A 25,164-nucleotide genomic window follows, 5' to 3' on the forward strand; every position below is an offset into this window, starting at 1 on the left:
GCTTCACACAATTCAAGAAATCAACTATGTTAGCTCAAATTCTTCAAATCTTCAATCAAACTCTTTATGTTGTCACTCATAAATAATTAGATTCTGATGCTTGACCAACATTAGGTTTCTCGACATGAACTAAATCTTCACTTGGCTAATACTATCATTCATTGGATCTTGGACCATACTATATTTTACTAGTTCTTGGATCATACTAAATTTCTACGTAGTGTGAACTAGATTTACTCACCTTACATTGTTTACTTGGTTAGGCTTAGCAAACACAATTTACATTTCTTCTTCTTCCTGACTTTTCTTAAGTATCCCTTTAATGTAACCGTCAATAGATAAACAATACACTATATCATCATAGTATTATCTAGTCTTACTACTCCTTTTATACACCATATAACTCAACCTTTCTTTAGGTACTCTTGTTATCTTTTCTTCTTCAAATCCTCTTCATCAATAAAATGATAGCATTCAGACCAAAGTAAACAATTGTCTTACTAGCAAGTAGTAGGTTTGATATCAGTGATAAAACAATGATTGTTCCATGAATATTTCTCATTTCTCTACTTCAACAATCTTCTTCTCTTAATAGAAAAAAGTTAAAAAAGAGTAAAAATAAAGTTAAGATAAGAGGATAGATCCATAGAGATACGATGAAAAAAATATAATTCGTGAAGACTCACAACTTACAAATTTAAAGAAGAAAATCTTTGACACAAAATCTATTGGTTTCATAATAATATATATATTCTTAATGTTTCATTATATTATATTATATTATAATTATTTTGGTTGTAATGCCCCACTCGAGAACCCAAGAGAAATAAACCTAACTTGTTACAATGTTTACTAAACTTTTTTGGAAAAGTTTAAACAACATCAAAGTAGAAATAATGCAAAGGCAATATACACATGCACATCAAGGACACACGAGCAATTACAAATACAATTTTTCATTAAATATTCAAGGGTTCATGTTGAGTCACATGTAAAAAAAAATTATTAATAAGTTAAAGTCTCAAGCACAATGTCATGATCACAAGAAAATAATAGATGCATCATCACATAAGAAAATCCATAAGTACAACTAATAATATGAAAGTATATCTAATAAATAACATCAACTGCACATGTCATAGGGTATATGAAAATCGATACAAGTACATTCATATACAATGCAATATCCTATAGGATCTCAAAACACATGATACATTTATACACCAATAAGAATGATAAAGGATACAACTACACCAATGAGGACCCAATAGCTAGAAATGTAAGGGGTACCCAAATGGTAAAAAGACACTACCTCTTGATTGCATGGTCACCTAATTAGGCTCTCACTCTCACCATGTAGGAGAGATAATGTACGATCTACACATAGATAATCAAACCATAAAATAATCCTCGGTAAGGAATCTTGATAGCCAAAACTACCTCAAGGATAAAACAAGCTATGCAAGAAGAATAGATAATCAAAATTGAAATGACATTCATTCCAAAATCAACACTATATACCAAATTAATAACTGATACCATGTACAAATGAAATACCAAAACCAAAAGATACAACCACCTCCAAAACAATGTGAAGTGTCACAAGCACAATAACCAACATATAACAACTGTCATTAATAAAAGTAAGCCACCAATTACTAACTCTAACAATAAAAATAACACCAATGAATAATAGATCACTCATTAATAAAAGTTAACTATCAACAATAAATGACACCCAATCAATGAGTAAGAACTCACAATAAATACACCATCAAAAGTAATATCCAAAAAGTACACCAATAGAAGAAAACATCTCTAACTTATCTTTTTAGTGTATCTCAAGCAAAGTGCTAGGCAAGATATTTTAATTACTATGTTATCACTTGTTACACAACTTACAATGAGTTAACCTAGCAACCACTTTGGACCTCGACCACCCATTACAAGCAACTCCCATAGAAATGCACCTAGACTACCTTCCTAAAACTCACAAACCATAATTGTGTCTCATAACAAAAATGTAATATTTATCGAATTCAGTTCGTTAACAAGCAACCCAAAAATAAAATTGGCTCTCAAAACCCAAGTTCTCATAAATGTTGAATAGCATAGAGTTCATAAATCATAAATCTCAATTCAAATCATAAAGTTCTTCATGACATTGAGTCAAATAATCATAAAAGAAATCTAAAAAATGCTTCTAGTGCACATCCTAACTTGGCCAACTAAACAACCCACAAAGAAAATCCATCATGAAAATAAACATCACAAGACTATAAATACAATATTAGAAAACACATAGTTTTCAGTCACATGATTTACTTCCATCAATTTCTCTTGTCTAGTTTAAGTCATAAGGATGTGATTAGAAATAAAGTAAGAATATACATGTGTTAATTATATAAATTGTTGTGCTAATATACTTATTTAAGTCAATAAGTGTTTAAATTTTAAAACTCTATGTGCACATAAAATATCATGCAACATTATCATAATATTAATTCAAATAATCTTAAATCATAAATGATTTAATTAATGACATAAATGTATATTATTATATTTAAATATAATATCAATTTTATTTTTTTGAATATTAATTTGACTTCTATTTAAGTCCAATATTAATAGTTATTAACTAGATGATTACAAAGTGAACTCCATCACAACTTGTCTTAAAGTATGATAAAATTATTAATATTTATTTATTAACTTCCCTCTTGCATTCAATATAAAATTATTTATATAAAACTAAGAGTTTAACTACACTTAAAGATTCTTTAATACCAACATCCCTAAAAAGAATAGAGTTATACAATTTTCTATTTTCACATGGCTAAGATCTTCTCAAACTTGCATTCAATATTTTTCTATTTCTTTGATCTCTCAAATCATGCAACCATAATATACTTAGTTTTCTATTTTTAGTATATTTATTTTCACATGCATGTATAAATTTATTACAATGTGCTTTCCCCTCAATTAATCTTTTTCTTTTACCAAAATATTTTGTAATTAAATTATTTTGGATGTAAGAATAATATTTATTTGCAATTAAAATTCCCTTGGTTTCAGTGGATTTTATGTCACATATAAAGCACCTTCATGGTGTGGGGATCCATGATCTTCACAAAAGGAACAAAGCATTTTTAGGAAAACTAGTTTGGCAAATGTGCACTAAGCCCAACAACATCTGGTGTCAAATCATGCAACAAAAATACCTAGATAATAATAATTTGGTTAGAGTCTTGACCATCCTTAATCCTCTGAAAGGATCAATAATATGCTACTTCATGATGGCATCAAGGGAGATTGCAACAAATCATATATCTTGGGAAGTTAATAGTGGATCTCAAGTTAAATTTTGGCATGACTCATGGAATAGGGATCTATCACTAAGTAAGATGGAAAGTTTTGATAACTTGATTAGTACAATAGAAGACATGTGGGGGTCACTCCTAATAAATTTAGTTTCTATAATTTCACTTCATTGAAGAAAAGTGATTCGGAAAGAACCATCAGAATTGAATCTTCCCCTCCTAGATGGCAAACTATTGGAAAAAATCATTTTGGAAAAAGTAGTGTATTTGTCAAGTTTAGATGATAAGGTGCTATGGGTTATTGGGAGTGGGGACAACTATAACATAAAGGCTAGTTATAACATAATCCAACAATAGGAAGTCAATTCTCCCCCCTGTCGGGTATTTATATTTTGTTGGAGCCATTTAACACTTCCCAAAGCAGGCTGCTTCTTGTGGTTAGCATTGAAAAATAGGTTTTTAACCAGTGATAGATTACATGAACTATAGATTGGACAACCTTTTAATTACATCCTCTATGGAAAAGATTTAGAAAGTGTAGACCATTTATTCCTATCCTGATCATTTGCACAACATTTTTGGATTTTTCTATTGAGAAAAGTTCACTATTCAATGCCTTTGCCAAAAAATCTCTAGAAGTTGTTTCAATCTTGGCTAGAATTATACCCAGATTCTCTATTCTATGCATTATGGACATTTGTCCCAGCATTAGTTATGGGTTCAATTTGGTGGGAGCACAATAAAAGAATATTCTATAAGATCTCCTCTACAATTGAAGTAGTACTAACTAATTTCAAAAAGTCAATATTTGGAGTGATGAATTCTAGCCATTCAAAGCTTAAGTGTAATCTATGTATGAGAAGTTGGGATAGTTTGATTACAAGGGAATATAAACATATTCATGTGCCATTTGGCTTGTGTTAGCGAAATCATAATTTTGAACCACTAGATTGTAAGTTGATTCATTGGATTCCTCTAGTAGAAGGTATTGTGAAACTAAACTTTGATGGATCCTCTAGAGGGAATCTTGGTGAATCAGATGTAGGGGTGTGTATCTGGGATCATCATGGAGTTGAGAAAGCATTACAATTATTCCCTCTTTCTTGTGGTACAAACAATATGGCTAAAGCCTAGGGGTTATTCATTGGCATCACACTGGCTTAAGCAGGTAGATTGAAAAGGTTCCAAGTAGAGGGGACTCCTTGATCATTATTAATAACTGCATAAAATGAGAAACACACAATTGGTAGCTAGGATATATCTTATGACAAATCTAGTTCCTATTAGAGTTCTTTGAAGAAATATACATAACCCATACCCTTTGTGAGGGGAATGCAGTAGAAAATTATCTTGCTAATAGAGCATGTGATGGACATGATATAATGTCATTGGCTCTTGTTGAAATCATTAAAAAGGACACAATACTACAGGCCTTTTTTTGTGTGGACATGATAGCCTCTTCATCATAAGTGGAGTTTTAAATTGACAACTTAACTATTTGTTAGGTGTTGATAATTTTGGGTGCATAGTTGCAATATCCCATATGTTGTAGGAATAGTACTTTTGGTGTGTGATAAGCTATGTACTTTTTTTGGATTTACTTGAATTTCCTAACTCTCCATCACCTCGGCTAGCAATGCTACTTCATTCATGCCCTGACAATAGTCAAAATTTTCCAAGGATAGTTGATGTGGTGCCAAATCTCAATGCTCAACCTTTAGGCTTGAGTTGTGTATCTTAGTCAAAAGAAAAATTTACATAGGCTACTGACAATGTTATGCCTCATCCTTAAGATTTTTCTTATGATCCTAGATAGATTTCTGGCATTTCACATGTGGAACATTCTTTGCATCTATCATCATTAGATCTTGTGGTAGTTGTTGGTTTAGATCCTTTGGGTTGGTCCCCACATGTTTTAATGTCTACGGCTAAGGATTGGGGTTCGACAGACATGGTTGAATAAATGTTCCATTGTTTATTGTGTCTAAAATTTTAATGGCCTCTTGGTAATATTGTGTCTAAATTTCTGAAGTAGGGTTTTTATTTTTATGTATGAAGTAATTATTGGGATTTGATATGCATGGTCTTCCTACATATTGTATATAAAATGAATTTCTCATAATATGGGGTATGCTAGGAATAGGACTATGTGCCTATTCAACATCTTTTTTAACTGCATATGTAAGTATCTATATTTTAATATATACTTGTATATAACTATGATCCTGGGGTTTCTTCCTAGTTCTTTTATGGGGGAGTTATTGAACCATCTTATTAATAAAATATGGTGGATATGCCACTTTTTCTTTAAAATAAAAATACTTATCTTTATTAAGACAATTCATGATAATCACATGGTTCTAATGAAAAATTTAAAGTCGAAACCCTAACTGTTCAATTTATTTTTTTCCTCCAATTTTCTATAATCAAATTTTCCTTATATTAGAAAGGTTTTAAAATAATACAGTCATAATAATTTTCTATAGATTTTTTTGTACTTAGATTTTCTTGATGAGTAAGTTTTCATTTTCCATAATCGACAACATAATTCTTTATCCAAAATTAATACAACAAATTAATAAGCATTATGCAATCACCTAGGAAGACATGAAATAAATATTTCAATAAAATTCTACAATGGATTTCCAAGCCCTACCTCAAAACCACAACTAAAATATGAGACAATCTATGAATGCGTGCAAATCTAAACTCTCAAAAACTTTCAATAATTCTTTTGCTCTAATTTTGAATTTTTGTTCCCCAATACATGTGTGTATAGAAATGAGCTTGAATCTCTTAATAAAGAGTTTAACTCTACCTAGGGTTTCTGATTTTCAACATGCAAAGGCCTCTCCTTAAAATAATTTTTTATTATTTAATTCTTTCATGCACACTTAAAGAACTTTTTAATTAAAATGTTCTTTCATATTTTCTTTTCCTCCACTTTATTAATCAATGCAAAAAATATCTCAATTGTGGTTTATTATTTAATAATAATAATTAAATCTCAATATTTAAATGCAACACTAACTTTATTATTATTAAGTAACTAGTTATAATAAAATAATATTAAATCTTGAATATTTTAATATCCTAATTCTTGTTTTATCCAACTTCTTAAAATAGAATTTTAAATTAAATCTTTTAAACTAAAGTACATATTTAATTAATTTCTAATTAATTAGATATCATCATACTCTAATTCTCTTTAACCAGTTTTCCAAACTAGACTTTTAAATTAAGTCTTTTAAATTAAAGCATATATTTAATTAGAGTTTATTTAATTAAATATTCTCAAATTTAATATTTTCCTTTTAATTAAATAATATTTAATAACTCTCAAAATTATATGATTAACTTAAATATTATAATTAAAATATTTACCAAATAAATCACATAGTCAAGTCCACATAAAAGCAACATTATCAAAACTGACCAAAACTTAGACGTAAACGACACAAACAAGGATAAATGCATGGGTTTCAAAAGGGTGGAAAGTCAAATACATGTCCTCTATCTTAGGACAATTAATTAGGCTCATCTTGGCTTGAGGAAAGTTTATGCCCGATACCTACAATCTGCATATATATATATATATATATAAGCTAAAGAGATAATAGTAGGGAGTGGTACATCATGTAGATCCCAATTAGTAGGTGACTATGACTCTCTCCCTTCACTACATCAGACATGTTAGAACAGAAAAGTAAAATAACACACACACCAAAAACATGCAAGTATTGATTAAGTATTATAATAAGTCTTGAGTACAAATCATCACATATTCAAACATGCAAAACTCGTCATTATGAATATAAAATACTCATCATTTGATATCATCATGAAAGCAACATTATTTACTAATTAACTAAGAACCATTAAGGCATCATTAATGGACTATTAATCATAATCATCAATCAATATGTGACATATAATCAACTAAGTAATTATTTATTGATATACATGTAATCCAAGTCATGAAATAATGTCATGATTATAAATCAAATATCCTTGAAACTACCACATGCATGAAATAGGCATAAAAGAGTTTGGTAAATATAACGGAAAAGAAAACTATGGATGGACATTATGTGGTTGTCTTAAAAAAATATTAATATGTGGATCTATTTGAAAATTAAGTATTGTATAGACTAAATAAAAATTAAATAAACAACACTTCAATCTAAACATTTTTTTTTGTTTTTAAATAGATATTATCATATATATCTAAATTATTTTAAATTCTTAAAGAATTTAAATATAATATTATCATCTTATAATGCATTCTATAATACATTTTATTAAATATTGAAATTATATAATAGTCTTTCAAAAAATTAAATGATTTAGACTAAATTAAATAATTGAACTTAAATAAAGAATAACATGTACTTAACCTTAGTTACATAAACTTAATCATTTAGCAATAGTATTATATCATTATTATTATTATTTGGCAAAAAGTGGCGTGCCACTTTGAATATATTTATTTATATATACCTAGTTCAATGGTTCATGAAGGGAAGAACTAGTAAGAAACCCTCCAATCATTACCAAATACAAAGTAATAGAAAAATATACAATAATGTATACACTAAGACCTTCTCAAGATAAAAGTAATTAAAGCCCTTATTATTTTGAGCATCCAAAAGAGATCTTACAAAAGTAACCCAAAATACACAACATACATGTATCTGACATATAAACTAAACAATTTGCACTAGCTAGCCACTATACATAACATTATTATTATTATTATTATTATTATTATTACTATAAATTAGATAATCCTGATTAAAAGGTCAAACATAAATGATAATATACTATTTATTATTTTATTAGAGTAATATTCTTTATCTTGAGGCATGTTCTATATTTTTTTCATTTTGAATGGTAATTTCAAATTTCAAGGATCTTATTTTTCATTAAATCACTACACTTTTTCATAGATCTTGCATTGATAATATGTTAGAAGAATCATCCCATGTCATCATTGAGTACTAATTGAATTCCATTAGCTAAGATGTGAGGCCTCGCCCTGACCCTTCATAGCCTTAGTTACTACTTTATCATTTTGATATTCACAACTCGAGATGTCAAGACATTATCTGATACTTGAACATATTATATTATTTCATGCTGTGTGATGTTAATTCTAGATATTTGATGTTCGTCATTTAAGGTGTTAGGTATATATATGTTGATGAATTAAGTAAAATGTAGGATTAACACATTGATTTTTGGAATCTTTATGGTTGAGGATATAAGTAGGATGCAAGAAACCTTGATTGATGTATGTTTCAACTTATGTGAATTTATGATACGTATACATACATATGAACATGTGATTTTTGAGACTACTGATGTGTACAATGAGTGTGCAAATATTTTAGCCGAGGAAACTGACGGAGGAACAAAACTAATCTCTATGTGTTAATTTTGAAAATCTTGTTGTTCGTAATTCAAGTATTTTAACTGTGAGATGTATGTATGTATCTTTCTATGTTCAGTAATTGTAAATGTCTCGTAATTATGTTCTATTAAGTGTCACTTGACACTTGTAAATTGGTTATGTTCTTCAGTATGCTGATTAAGGTTAGTTGTGTAACCTTTGGACCCATGTGGTTTAAGTCAGTGTCAGTTTGCTAATTGGGTTCTTAATCGAGTTTAGTGATCCTTAATTCGAACTAGTGCTTAATCTGCATTTTAGAGTTATTAGTTGGTCCTAATTATTTCCTAGGTTTTGTTTGGCTGTAAACCTATTTCTAAGGCTTTAAATCATGAAATTATTATACCCAAAGGGTATGGGTATGGGTTAGGGGTCTTTTCCAACCCCTAAGCCCCTTTTATTGACTTTTGAGGCCACTCAAAAAGTCTCTTTTTGCCTTTGTGCGAAAATTGACCATGGTTCCATGAGATGCCTCACCCCACCTCCTTTTAGTGTCTAACCATAGTGAGGGTAGAGTTAGGAGTTTCTAGAATTGTAAGTGGGTGGGAGTAGTTATTGATCCTTTTGGTGGTTGAGCTTGAGGCTTATTTAGAGGCCTTTCTTGGACTAGCAAGGAAGAGGAAACTCTACTCAAACTTGTTCATTGCCATTACCTCCTTGTGAAGGTAGGAATTGTCATCTCCCTTGTTCAGATTTAATTCTTGTTTCATGCTTATGCTACCTTGTTGTTGTTTCAATGTTTGTATGTTTGTGGGTATGTTGGGAAGCTTTGAAAACCATGTTATTTTTGGATGATTTCATTTCATGTTTATGTTTGCAATTTTGAGATTTTTCTTGCATGGGTGTTTTGGTATTACTCACCCTTGGAGAGGGCAGAAGTGACCAATTTTGAGAAAGGTCTATTTAGTCAGACTCCAACCAGTGTAGAGTCTCTTCTTAAGATGAGAAGAGGGAGAAAGGGTAGGGTTTTATGGGCCCCTACCTTTAAGCACAAACTTTCTATGATTATGGTATGTTGAAATGGAAGAACAAAAGTTCTTAGTATATAGCCCCCATTGGGCATCTATTTGGTGTTGTGCTTGACTTCTCCTGGTTGGAAGAATCCACCTTTCCCTAGTATTGATTCATTGTGAATCATATAGTGTTAACCTTGTGTGAACATGCATGGTTGAATGGTTCTTGGTCATGCTTGTTGTCACCTGATTAGAATTATGTTCCCTCCAAAGTACTAGAAATATGATGCAGAAATTGTTATGAATCCCTTGATGAGGGTCATGAAGAAAATCCAATTAAAATTGTTGTAATTTAGGATTGAAATCCTATGTAAGTTGTATTTCAAACTTTGTTGGATTGGCAAAGAAGCTGAGTTTTCTTCTTGATTCTTTCCCGGCTGAGCCTTTGAATCAAGTTTGCCAATAAAATTGGTGTTTGAGTAAAATTGTTTATCTTGTGATTTAATCGTAATTTCAAATTAGATGGATGTACATCAGGAATAAAAGGATTTGATGATGGTTTAATTGAGCAAATTTTCAAGTTCCTTATATGTTTCTCATATGTTCAAAATGATAAATATGTTAAGGAAAGAAAATAACGTCTATGGTTGATATAATGCAATTCAAGTTGTATAGGAGATCATATTAAATATGGTGTTAATATGCTTCAAACTATTGTATCCATGTTTTAATTCTATTCAAAAATATAGACAAAAAAAAATATACATGCATTGCTTGTAATTCTATACTTAGATAAATTTTCAAAAAAAAAAAAGTTTTAAGAGAGTAAAACTCTCTGCCTTTTGTATGAGAGATTCAAATTAATTCTTTTGATAATAGAGAATCAAAAGATTCCCTAAAAAGATCCTTTTTTCTTATTGAAAAATTAGATTAAAATTAAAAAATAACAATAATAAAATGAACATCAAGTAAATAAAAATATCATAGTTATTTTAAATATACTAAATATCCTAAACTACCTAATTAACTTTATTGCCTTCAATGCATATTCATCTTTCCTTGGACGCCACATCTCAACTTGCATATTAAAAAGGTTTGTTTTGTTTTAGCTTAATGGATTGCCAATGGGAGGGTGACATCACCTGTCCCCCATCCCATCATCCCATCTCCATAAATTCTTTTGGAGCACTCACCTCTTTCTTTCATGGAAGTTTTGTTTAGTTTGAAGTTTTTTTTTTTTACTTTATTCCCCCCTGCTAGCTAGCCGCCACCACTCTTGTTGATGGGGAAAGGGGTGTCAGTGTACCCTCCCACCTCTTGGTCTATGCGCTTTCCCAAGTGCAGCGCTTGGGAAGCACAATCCTCATTTTTTCTTTTTGTTTTAGTAGGGGTTGGGTCGATTTGACCATAGGAGTAGGGTACGATGTAGGGTGGGATGTAGGTGTGTAGGGGGTCTAGGTAGTTAGTAGGAGTTAAGTTGTTAGTATGTTTAGTTAGTTAGTTGTTTAAAATTTAGTTTGTGTCTCGTAAATGTTTTAAATAAGTTAGTGTTAGATTTTAATTAGTATGTTAGCATAGGTGTTAGTGTTAGGTTTAGTAGTTACTTTTATTAATTTCTTTTTTTTTATATACTTGTAATTAGTAAGTTGTTAATGTAATTTTAAATTTGTTAGTTGATACTAGTAGATAGTTAATTTATTAAAGTTAAGTTAGTTTTTTTTCATTTTGTTATTTGTTTTAAGTTTTTGTTTTATATTTTAAGATATTTTTAGTGGTATTAGTTTATTAGTATGATGTGGATTAGTTGTAATTTTAATATAGTTTTGAAATAATAAGTTTAGTTAGTTTTTATATTATGTTAAAATTAGTTGTTTAATTAATTTAGAAAGCTTTAAATTAATTAGAATTTAGTTAGTTGATTAATTAATTTTTTTAGTAGGGTTTGATAGTTAAGTATTATGTTAAAGTAGTCAAAATATTTAAAGTTAATAAATTTTATATATACATTATGTTTTAATTCTAGTTAATTGTTTTTCTTATAGTGACTTTTCAATATCGATTTAATTGTCAAGCGATAATTGTCTAAGAGATTTATAATTGAACTTGATCTAGTTGAAATTGATTAAAAATTTTCTTTTATAATGTTAACCTCATATGAGATGAAAGATGCTATGTAATAAATGTTCAATCTATCTTCAATTATAATGTTATAGAGGAAATTTTAAATTTATTGTTTTAAGATTAATATGAAATGGAGGAAACGTCGATATTATTTTTATATCGAGAGCTTTAGTTTAACAATGTATTCCTCCACAAGAGTTTATAAACTTATGATGTAATGAAGTGATTCTTTTCTTGTAATGCAATCACAAACTTATCAACTTGAGCATTATAATTATTATTAATTTAAAAAAAAAATAAAAGAAAAAGATTTGTGTGTTTTTTTTCCCTCGTAGTTTGGGCATGACATAAGAGGGTGGATTTTCAATCAAGGAAGATCTAAGTCCTCCCTCTACAAATCATAAAATGCCCAAGATGCTTTTAACACTAGGCATCAAACATGTATGCTTAAGCAACAAAAAAGATAAATTTATTTCAAGATTATATTTACTTGACCAATATATGAAATCAAATAAATTATATATAGACAAGAAGCACTAAATATTTATGCAATATTGAAACCATGTCAACGCAATAAAGAATTCTACATCCGAATAGTGGGGCATAGTTTACATCAAACTATCATGCATAAAAAAAATCAATTTATGAATAAAACTAAAATGTGTGAACCCTCTCATTGTGTCTATAACTATTAAATTATCTTATTACATAGGTAAAATTAATTCATAATATTTACTGCTAGTATTTGCAACCCAAACAAACCTAGAGCATACATGATTTTCCTAAAATTACATGGTGACTTAGTTGGTACTAAAATTTGTCATTATAATAATCATATGTGATTTACTAGATATATAAATATTTTTCTTGAACAACATAGGTTTTTAAATTTTTTATTATAAGATTTGTAGAATAATATTTATCATATTTTAGCATATGAATGTATATGGTTAGATAGAATTTTTCAAAATTTAAGTTTAACTTTAATTTTGTAATTTATTGAAATCCTACTATGAGAAATTGGATCTTGGAGTGCAATAGTTATTAATAAGGAGGTGCAAAATCTCAATTTTGACATATTTTGTCTATTTTTATATACATTTGTATAGGACAAGATGTCAACTTGTAGGCTATATAGAAATTGATGTTGGTTGTATGACACAAGTCTCAATAGATAAGTGATGTATTTAAAGGGTGTGTGTGTGTGTATGTGTGTGTGTGTGTGTGATGTGCAAGAGAGAGAGAGAGAGAGAGAGAGAGAGAGAGAGAGAGAGAGAGAGAGAGAGAGAGAGAGAGACCCACCTAGAGTTTTCTTTCAAATTTATATTGACAAACTCTTTTAAGTCATTTTTCATGTGGGTGGTTATTATTTCATTGATATTTGAGGATATGGATGTATAGTCCACTACATTGTGATCTAATATATTATGAGCCATTAGATAATTTTTTGATATGATGTGTTAGAGTTAGATAATACTATGATAATTTCATATGATAATGTCATGTTTGTTTATAGTTTTTACTAGCCCCATACTTACATGTGCATGGTTGATGTATAAGTTTTACATATATATTTGATGTATTTCATATGGTGAGAGATAGATTCATAATCACTTGCTTGTGAGATCTACATAATGTATTGAGCCCTACCATTTTCTTGTGTGTGTGTGTGTGTGTGTGTGTGTGTGTGTGTGTGAGAGAGAGAGAGAGAGAGAGAGAGAGAGAGAGTCTTGGATGCATATTGAAGGTATTGGGCATCAATTTCTCTACATTATCAGAATAAATGTTCCCTATTGCAATTTTTTCTATTCAACCTTTAGTATGTTGAGACCTAGAGTGGAAAAACTTCTCTTTCTCGATCAACAAAAATCTCAATTTCTTTGATCATATCTTCCAGCTTATCATGTTCACCCCAAACTTCATTCTTGTATGCATTTGTATTCACTTGTTTGGAATCAATGCATGAATATCTATATTCAATATCCATCTTTGTGTTGTATTCAATCCCAATACCAGGGTTTTCCTATACTAAAAATGATTCAAGCCCTACTAACAATGCTTCTTGAATAAGAAATGTTTCTACCCATTTAACCATCACCACCTCCTCTCTTGATTCTAGCCCCCCATGATTGATTAAAAGCATAATTATCTAAATTCAATCTCGATTAGTCTATTACATTCTGAAATAGCCTACCTAGCATCCTTTGCATAGTTTTTATGACAACCTTTGATTAGACGATTCAACAATAGCCTCGGATGATGATCCTCTGCTAAGTCAAAAATCCATTTTTTTCATTTCTTCATTTTAAATATGGTATCATCACCATTTTCCTTTCCTTTAACTCTCGGTTTTATAATCCCAAACAAAAAGCAATATTCATTTTACACTTCCATTTTTACCTACACTAATATTACCTAAAGATGAGGCCTAATCTTGTCAACCATCAATCCAACATTTTTGTAAGAAAAAAGATACACATGATTTTATTTAACTATTACCACTAAACTCACTATAATTTCTAATATTAGTATGCCAACTTATTTTACAATTATTTATAAGATTCGATTACTGAATCGCTAATTTTTTTATATGATGAGTTATCACACCAGAGTCCATTTCCCTTTTGAGCATTCAAATCATAGTCTACCACATTTTCACATTAACTTCATGAAAATCTATTGCACCATCATGAAGAAAAAGCCCAAATTACTAGAACTTTTCAGCACTCAGCTACCATTCCATCATGCCTCTTAATAAATGTGAAATCTTTATTTTTCTAATTTTCAAACCTGTACTCATCGTTTATTTGTAAAACTCACTGCACACTTTGAAATAATATCTAATTTCTTTTTCCCTTATGCACATATGACTATTCTCAAAGTGAAGATGAAGGAAAAGATGAAGATGGAGGAGGAGGAGGTAAAAATAAAGAAGAAGGTCAAAATGAATACATAGATGACAAGGAAAAGGAATAGGAACATGAAGATGTAGAGGAAGACAAAGACAAAGATGAAAAAAAAATAAAGATGAAGTTGAAGAGGAAGAGGAAGAATTAAACAAGAGTGAAAGTAGGGAGCAATGAGAAGCTTAAGACAATGGAGCAAGTTTTGGAGGAGGAGGAGAACAAGGAGAAGGAAAAAGAAAAGTAGTAGTAGAAGAAGAAAAAATGACAAGTAGCAAGAGAAGGAGAATATAGACAAGGTGTATATTTCTAGCAGTATAATAATTGTACCTTTTAAGTTCAAGTGCTAGTGCCTATATATAATTTCCTATAACAATTATTGTGTTTAATCATCTTATTAGAAAATTTAATTTTGAAGGAGGAGAAGATACAACATTATTTTTAATATCTCTCTTGATATAAGAATAATGATAATTTTGTATATTAGGTGTATGCAGATATAAAATGGTGGCTAAATTGGCATCTTATAAGTAAGTACAAGCCAATGTGAAATGAATTATTGGGGTAGTGATAGCTTAGATAGTGATGAATTAGATAGATTTGAAAGTATAAGCTCCCTAAGCTACCTAATAAACACAAGTCCAACTTGTGTAGCTTGTATAGTGGCAAAGTGGATAGTGGAAAAAGGTAGTCAAACTTACTTATGCTTAAATTTATTTTTGAAGTCCAACCTAATCTACCCTAGTTGCTTTGGAATATATGAAGATAACTTAGGTAGTGGTAAAGAGGATAGTGGAGAAAGGTATGAGTTATGATATGGAATCTATGCCAACACTATATAGTAGATGAAGAGAATTTTATAGAAAATATATTAATGGTAGAAGTGGGAAACAATTATTAAGAAAATAATAATCATAATTTATAAATGAATCTTACCATTAATATATTTAATCTGCATGGGTTATCAATTGACACTATCGATCATATCTGATTCAATGTAAAATTAATATTCATAGCTAAAGTAGCAAGAAAAAAGTTTTGGTTAGCCACACCAACACCATAACCTCATTACCTACCTCTAATTGATCAAAACATGTGTAAAGAATGCCCAACTTGTGAAAGATCCTCTTTTTTAACCACATACTCCCCTTTACAAAATGTTGTGTAAACCACAAGAGTCTACATTATGATTATCCTCAACATATATTTTCCCCATTCTAACAACTAGAACAATTGTCAAAAGTGTGGAAATAGTCAAAAGGCCTTTGGTGTATTGGTGAAGTTGAATGCCTCACAAAGAGCCCATCAGGGATCAAGTCTTGTTGAGTGCAAAGGCCTGACATCATAAGGGATGAGCCCAAGATCATGCCCTTAGTAATTTTGATAGTATGGATGGCCCTCAATCATGCCCTAGGTAATTTTGATGGCATGGATGGCCCTCGGTCCTTGGTTCTAAGCTGAAGAAGTGCATGTGTGGGTCCGTATCTGGTTCCTAAACCTTTTGACAACAACAAAAATGTGTGGAAATAATGCAAGAAGAATTTGAAAGAAGCTGAAAATCTAATGTTGTTCATTTAAAATTCTACCATGCTCCTTCTATTGTCAACATAGTGAAAAAAGATAAAAATTAATTGGTGCACTTCTATGCTCCTTTGATCATTTGCATTGACCTTTTAATTTGGTCCCCACATCCTTCCTCTTTTGTCTGCTATGTTGAAATAATTTGCATTTTATCCTATTCATTGATTTATTTCAGAAATAAAAAATAAATCTTTTTTTTAATATATAATAAAAATTCAATCATCCATCATAAATTATTTTGGGAAGGAATTAAAATAACTAAAGAGAGACTATTAATATCATTTTTTAGTTTGGACTCATCTTTATATAAAAAATTATATTCCAACATTTTCTAGGATGGATACAATTTAATTAGTTAAAGGTTAACATTAATATTTAAATCTCACCATTATAATTTATCACTAAATTTTGAAATAATATACTAAAAAAAATATAATAAAGATTTATAATCATTGACTAATTCTCACTATCTAAAACTTGTTTAAGAGAATACACACTAGATGAAATTGTAAAAGATTTTGAATGGACTAAAGTTCAATGTAACACAAGTCATGAGAAGGTGCAAATTGTAGGAATATGGGGCATGGGGGTTCTAGGAAGACCACTGTTGGAAAAAATTTATATAATAAAATTTATCCATCTATGGAGAAAGCTAGTCTCATATTAGATGTTAGAGATGCTACTAACAACAAGATGTTGTTTTAGAAGTACGAAAAATTCTTGAAGGATCTTGGTTCAAAAGATTTTTTAGATCTCAATGTAGAAAAGGGGAAGTCAATTCTAACTAGCAACTTGAGACCTGTTCAAGCATTAATTGTTCTAAATAACATCGATCATGTGCACTAGATGAATGCTTTATTGGCTGGCAAAGATAGCCTAGGATATGAAAGCCTAGTTGGATCAGGTAGTTTGATTATCATCAATACAAGGGAATTGCAAGTCCTTGAATCTTGGGAAATTTCTTGCAAATATCAAATGAAACCACTCAGTACAGTTCATGTTGTTGAATATTGAAGGCCAACAAACACATGTGCATTTTCCCTTCTTTTGTTGTGTCACTTCAGTCAATCATTTGTGATCTATGAATGTTGATGCCATGTATTGTAAACCTATTCTAATTTCTCACCAATATAATTCCTTTGCTCTTAGTGTGGACATAGCCACAATTTGTGGTGAACCACAATAAACATCTGTGTTTATGTGTCTTGTTGTTCTATTCTTTTTTTTTTTGCATTTTCAATTAATTTACAATTGGTATCAAAACCTGCAATCGATTTCAATCATCAAATTTTGAAGTCATAGAGGAATCAAGAGTAGTGAAATTCTCCAAGAAGAATTTCAGTTTGTGGAAGGTACAAATGTGATCACTATTGGTCAAGCATGATCTTGCAATAGCAATTGAAGGTAAAGCAAAGAAGCCTACCGCTATGTCAAATGAGACTTGAAATAAAATTGATGATAAGGTAATGGTAGAGATTTTCCTTTTTTGTTTGCGAATGTGTTGTTCAATGTGAACAATGAAATGTCAACAAAGGAGGTATGGGACAAGCATCATATTATGTACCAAATGGTGTCTACTACAAACAAAAATTTTATCATGAAGAAGCTTTACAAGTTGAAGATGAAGGATGGAACAATGATGTTGAATCACATAAATGAGTTGAATACTCTTTTATGTCAAGAAAACTCCATTGGTATGCCTCAAGATGATGAAAATAAGGCAGTCATTTTATTATGTTCTTTACCGGATAGTTGGGATGGTGTGGTAATAGTGGTTAGCACTTATGTCATTGACAAAAACAAGCTAGTCTATGATGAGGTGGCTTCTACATTGCTTGGTGAAGACATGATGAGAACTAATAAAGAGTCTTCATTAGATGATGTTCTAATGATGGTTAGTATGGAAAATAGAGGAAGAACTCAACATAGAGGCAGAAATAACAACAACTTAAGGTCATAATCGGCTAGAGGATCACAGTCCCATGGTAGACAAACTGGTTGTTGGTTTTGTGAAAAGGCTTGTCTCAATAAAACGTATTGTAGAAAATATAAAATAGCTCAAGAAAAGGTTTTGGATAGTGAAGCAAACATCATTCATGATCATAATGATGGTGTTTTGGTTCTTGCGACAAGTGACACAACTTCAAATTCACGGGTTATTAACATTGGAGCTTGATTTCATGCATCTTCTTGTAGTAAAGCTTTCACAAACTACAAGGAAGGTAAATTTGGGAAAATTTATTTGGGTTATAACAAAGCTTTCAAAATTGCAGGAAAGGGTGATGTTTTGTTTTTTATTAGATAAATAGGTTTTATAGGCATCTTGAAACCTGATAGTTAATACAAAATAGGCTGAAAATAAGCGTTAGAAGCCAACCACAAAAGAAACAAGTCTAAAGGCTGAAATAGCACAAGGCTTAGCCATATAAACAAAGGCCAAAGTAAAGGCCAAATAGAAAAGCCAAAATGAAATAGTCAAAAGCCAGAACGAAAAGCCAGCCAAAAGCGAAAGAAACAGGAACTTCTCCTCAATCTTTCTTTCCAACTCCTGCATGACCTAGGCAACCTCCTATGCCATCTTGTTCTCCTCAACCTCCTACTGGTGAGTCATATGATCTTCCTAGTCTAGAGTAGAAAAGGTGATACGAGTGGTATTATCTTCATCAGATCTGGCTTTACCCCTATCTTTTCCTTCCACATCCCCCTGCATGCCTCTATCTTTAAGCCAATCAGTTAAAGATAAAATGTTGTTATTGATCGAGTTGAGCAGTGAGAAGATCATCTAGCTTGATAGATTGTGATTATAATTTTCTAGATTGTGGATCCTCCTTTCTGCTAGGCTCTACCTATCATCATAATCTGTCCCTTTCTCCAAGCCCTTAAGATTCCTAGCTCCTTCCATTTAAACCACCTTCTCCTTAACCTCCTCTAGCTCATGAAAAAGCCACTTGATTGAGCTGTAATTATCAATCATGTTGTTACAAGAATTGTTCAAGAGGTTCATCCCAGATTTCCTGGCATTATCAAAGATAGCCACAATCGTAGGGTTAATGAGCTCTTCAAGATGTGGTTCCTCCTGGTTGTCGACTAGGATCTGGGGGTTCATCACTTCCCTGAAAATACCCATTTTCGAGGTCCTCACATTAAAATTTCTCCATGCTTTCCTCCTATCTTTGGCTAGCACATCCGCACTCTTAGCTCCAAAACTATCCCATATCTACTCCTCCGGGTGGCCTTGGGGATGGACAAGGAAGAGAGGGAGTGAGGAAGAGTCTAGGTTCTACTGCAACCTCTCATCCTCTATGCCCACCCTCTTACATTTCTTCCCACCCTGGGAATCCTTTTGTTCCTCTTGCCTTTCCTTTTCCTCATCTTCAAAATCCATAGCCTCCTCTTCATCACAGGTGTCATGTTCCTCCTTCTCAACCTTCTTCTAACCATAATCTCTAGGGCTTTTTCTTCTAGGGATAATGGAGGAGGGAGACTTCTTAACATTAGGCATAGCTTTTTTACTCACGAAGGTAAGCCCTCCTTCCTTAGAACTAATGCTCTGTATATCATCCAAGTCAGAGGAATAGCTAGAGCTTTTGATTTCCTTATTCCCAACCTACGACAGGATGTCACTAAATGTGTGAGCCTTGAAGTGCTCATAGATGAGAAGTAACAGCCCCTCATGTAGAGCAAGGTTAGCAGAGGGTTTCTTTTTGAAACTTGACATGGCCTTGCTCATAGAGTTCAACAAATAGAAAGGGAAAGAAACTTTTCTATAATGTCTAAAATGATTCATAAGAACAAAATGGTGGGTGTGAACATGATCAAACCTAGGGTCAAGAGTAATCTACTCAATAACAGCATGTAGAACATACGTCCAAATCTTCATTATAGACTCTGGATCATAAAACATTTTTTAGGGCATTCAGCTCCTTAGGGTTGTCGATAAAGACTTTCACTACCTGGCAGAAAGCTTTTTGTCCCTAAAGAATTTAAAGCCCACCATCAAAATCTTAGTTATATCCGAAATCACCTCCTGTGTTATTAGAAAAGCTATCTCATTCACCTTAACTCTACCATCATTCCATGAATTGACCATACTCTCAGTCACATTTTGGTCATAGCCATCCAGCTTCATGATATACCTTGAAATCCCATCCTAAACCAGCTTCTCCCATACTTTCTCTCTGCTTCTCCATTTCTCCATTTTTCCTGCTGGTTCTTTTCTACACCTTTCACCCACCATTTCGGTACTTTATTCTCCCACAATTCTCATAAGCACAACTCTCTGAAACCTCACCACCTGATAGGGTTCTCCATGTTCTAGAGGGCGACTAAAGAAATAACACTTGGCATTTCTTAGATTACAAATGCATAAAAAGACCCATGAAGCATGCCGAATAAATTGTAATAATTCCCACTTCTTGGATTTACCAATGCAGCCTTTAAGAGTTGTACCCTTTCCCCATAAGCCTTTCCTATTCATTATAGTAGATTGATCTCCTTCCTACTCCCTTGGATCTTATCCAGTTCGATCAAGCTCTTAAAATTCATCGAAAAAGTCTTTCTCGGTTGCCAGGTCATTTTTTGATCAGATTGGACACCATTATTTGTGAACCAATCTACCACCGAGTTTGCTTCATAGAAAATGTGAGTGACATGGACTCTATCAAATTTAGCAAGAGTCTCATGTGTCCCATTAATAACATTAGCAATCAACCACGAATAGTGAGATTTCCCATTTAAACTTTTAATAATGTCATTCAAGTCCCCTTCAAGCCATAAATTAGTAACTCCAACTTCAAAAGCTAGTTTCACCACATGACAGGCCGCACTAGCTTCCGTGAAGTAATTAGTTTGGAATCCCAGCTGGAGAGAAAAGGCTGCAACTCCATCCCTGAATTCATTCCTAATAATACCTCTACATCCTGAGGAGCTAGGATTTCCCTTCGAGGCCCCGTCAAAATTGGCTTTATGCCATCCTTTAGGGGGGAAAAGGCACTTGGATTCCTATCTTTTTAACAATCTTTCTTTTTCCTTCTCCATTTTCCTACCACAGACTTTGATATCTCCCCCCTTCCTTACTAGGTAGGTTTCCTTTATATTTTTGTTAATCTTTTTCCCAAGAACAATGGTAAGTTCTTCTCTATCTCTAAAGATTCTATTGTTTCTCTCCTTCCATATGCTCCAACAGTAGTGGGGTAAGATCCATGTACCTAATTCCTGCAAAATAGGGGAATTGAACAAGGATTTCCATTGGTAGAAAAAATCTAGGAGATTATCTGGAATGCACCAGCTAATCCCTAAGTCTTGGGTCAGGAAGTCCTAGACCTCCCTAGAGAAGGTATAGTGAATGAACAAGTGGTTGCCAGTTTCTAGCCAGCTCTTACATAAACTACATTTGCTTGGCAGAATCTATCCTCTTTTTAAAAGGTTATCCTAAGTGAGAATTTTGTTCTATAAGGATATCCAATAAAATATATTGATTTTTGGAGTGAGGCTTGGGATCTAAGCTTTCGACCAAGGAGGCCTCTCTTTTAAGCTCCAAAGAGCCATATACCCAAAAGTAATAGAGTAATTACCACTGGAGTTGTCCCCCCAGATCATTTCATCCCTCTTATTGTTGAGAACCATTGAATTTAACATTAACATGATTGGATTTAGATCATTAGAGATTATAGACAGATCTATCCAACCCTGGTCATTCCTATAGTTGTAGACTTTTAGTCCAAAAAGTTGAATACAATGATTTGCCCAAACATCATAGATTGATTGTTCATTAGGGGGCCCTAAATAAGCCACTTATCAGACCAGAACTGGATATCCTCTCCATTTCCTAATTTCCAAGAAACTTTATCCTTTTCCAGGTCCCTGGCTTTAAGTAAACCATTCCAGATAGCAGATCCTTTAGGAATATCCTCACTAAAAAGGGTGAACTGGATAGAAGGCCTCTTAATGTACTTGTTGACCAATGTGTCTCTTCATTCCCTAGTTCTATTGAAGATATGCCATAATTGCTTTGCCAAAAGAGCCTTATTAAGGTGAGAAAGCTTCCTTATGCCAAGACTTCCATAATTCTTAGGTAGACAGACTTTGTCCTAGGCAACTAGTGGGTATCTATTTTTCCCTTCAACACCTGACCATAAGAAATCCCTTTGAATTTTCTCCATCTTGTCTGCGAATTTAACTAGGATCACAAAGAGGCTTAAGGTGTACATTGGCAAATTTTGAAGGGTGGATTTAACCAACTGACATTTTCCAACTTGACTGAGGATAGCTCCTTTCCAGCCTACAAGCCTTTTACTAAACATGTCCATAATGTCATTCTAGAAGGAGTTAGGAGAAGTTGGACCCAAAGGAAGCCCAAGGTAGGTAGAGGGAAACTTTCCCACATTACAACCCAAAATCCTAGAGATTTTCCTTTATCTATCCTTTGGAGTGTTAATAAAATATAAAGAGCTCTTATCCCAATTAATTAGTTGGCCCGACCCTCTAGAGTAGATATCCAAGACATCCTTCATGGCTTTTGCCTCCTGTATAGAAGCTTCCTCCCCCATGATAGTATCATCAACGAAGTGTTGATGCGAGAAAGGATCACTTTTGGAGGAAGGTTTTAACCCTTTGATTCTACCTTCTTTCTTTTTTCTCTCAATAAGCCTTCCTATACATTCAGCCAAGATAATGAAGAGAATAGGTGAGAGAGGATCCCCCTATCGTAGCCCTCTTGGGGGTCTGAAAAAATCTAAAGGAGCTCCATTAGTCCAATTTAAGCAGCATCCCTTCTCATTTTCTAGCTTCCAAAGAGTGGATCACTTCATGCACCATCATGATCGAGTCTAAAATCTTCCTGCCTAGGATAGAACCCATTTGTTGCTGCGAAATGATCAAAGGGAGGAGCCTGAGCAACCTAGAGGTAAGAACCTTCAAGATAATCTTGTAAAAGGAATTGCACAAGCTAATAGGTTTGAACTTGTCTAAAGAGTTAGCCCTGGGCACCTTAGGGATGAGGACCAAAAAAGTGGAGTTAATCTCTTTAAGAATGCTCCTAGCTCCAAAGAACTCCTAAACTAACTTCACCACATCTTCCATCACCACCTACCAATACATCTAAAAAAAGAAAGTAGGGAACTCGTCAGGGTTAGGAGATTTATCTGTAGGCAAGGAAAAGAGAGCTTCAGAAACTTCAACAACTGAAGGAATGGCATGAAGCATTAAGTTATGATGAGGTTGGATTATCTGAGGAATAGAAACAACCAAGTCTTCCCGGTCCACCTTAGACAGGAGAGGATCCCAAGACAAGAGAGACGAGAAGAAGGAGATAGCTTTAGCTAATATTTTCTTTTCCTTAGTCATTAGATACTGCCCTTTCATGATACCATCAATTCTATTATTAGCTCTATGCTTGAGGGTGGTTAGATGAAAGAACTTTGAATTCTGATCACCATCTTTAAGCTAGTTAACCCTAGATCTTTGCCTCTAGAACTTCTCCTCTTTGTTGATGATGTTATGTAGGTCTATAAGAATAGACAACTCAACCTCATTACTAAGCTCATCATACCTATCCTGCTGAATAGAGACTTTAATAGAAATAATTTTATCATACAAGAAATCTTTCTCATGGAAGATATGGCCAAAATCAGTCTTAGTCCAAACCTTAACCATTCTCTTAACATTGCTCAGTTTCTTGGCAACTCTAAACATAGTAGTGCCTTCCACTTCTAAACTCCACCAAAATTTGATTTTATCCAAAAGATTAGGATGAGAGGTCCACATTTTCTTCAAATCTGAAGGGGGGGTTCCTTCTAGGCTCTATAGGAGCAACCGAGAGGGATATAGGAGAATGATCAGATCACACTCAAGGAAGAAGAGCTAACCTACAAGAGGAAGACTTTAGGAAATCAGGGGAGATTAAAGCTCTGTCCAATCTAATCTGGATGCAATCCTTCCCCAAGTGTTTGTTTGACCAAGGAAAGGCACCTCCCATAATATCCAGGTCAATAAAAGCCAAACCATTGATGAAGCTAGAGAGGTCTTGTTTACTTTCCCAGTCTAGGATCAGACCACCCATCTTCTCCCCATCCACAAGAGGAGTGTTGAAATCTCCCATAACGATGCCTTTCTTTAGATTACTACTTTGCACCAGGTTACCTACTTTAGTCCAGTGATTCTTTCTATCTCCTTTATTGTTAGGAGCATGAAAATTCAGCAAAAACCAATTTTCATTGGATTGAATATGATGAACATGACAGAGAAGAATATTACCCTCATCAAACACTGCTTCAACTCTAAAAAGCTTGGTATTAAGCAAGGTCAACAGGCTACTAGAGGCACCCTCTACATCTGAAGCCTCCCCACTCGTCATGCTACTAAACTTAATTTTCCTTAGAGATTCACTTTTCATCTTAGTTTCTTGGATCATCAAAATATCAGGTCTTTGATCTCTGATCAAATTTCTATCAATTTTCTATTTGTGGGCTCCGTTTAATCCCCTTATATTCTATGATATGATCTTCATTTTCTAGTCTTGGAAAACTCCTGAATAGTTCTCTGGCACTCATTTTCCAAGCATCTTCTAGTCTCCTCCTCTCTGGTTTTCTTCTCTGATCTTCTACCTTTTTTAGCCTCTATTCCCACATCCGGTTTGCAGCTACTTCTTATCTCCACCAGAGAGGCCAAAGAGGGTTCTCTAAGATTTTTCTTCCTAGGCTTATGGGAAAGAAAAGCTTCTCTTTCCAAAATAGTTTCCAAAGACCTAGATACTATTTGATCTTTCTTTGGAGTTCTAGGAGGATCCTCCCTATCATCAAGTACCCTCACCAAAACTTCTTTCTCATTCTCCACAAAGC

General features: G+C 32.6%; 1 pseudogene; it reads right to left on the reverse strand.

The window, feature by feature from the left end:
* Positions 1 to 24,680, reverse strand: part of LOC149557837 (uncharacterized) — a 46,645-nt pseudogene extending 21,965 nt beyond the window's left edge.
* Between the last annotated feature and the right edge of the window lie 484 nt (positions 24,681 to 25,164).

This window comes from Cupressus sempervirens, chromosome 5, assembly GCF_028749045.1.
Source record: "Cupressus sempervirens isolate cs-2001-9-10 chromosome 5, ASM2874904v1, whole genome shotgun sequence".
Lineage (NCBI taxonomy): Eukaryota > Viridiplantae > Streptophyta > Pinopsida > Cupressales > Cupressaceae > Cupressus > Cupressus sempervirens.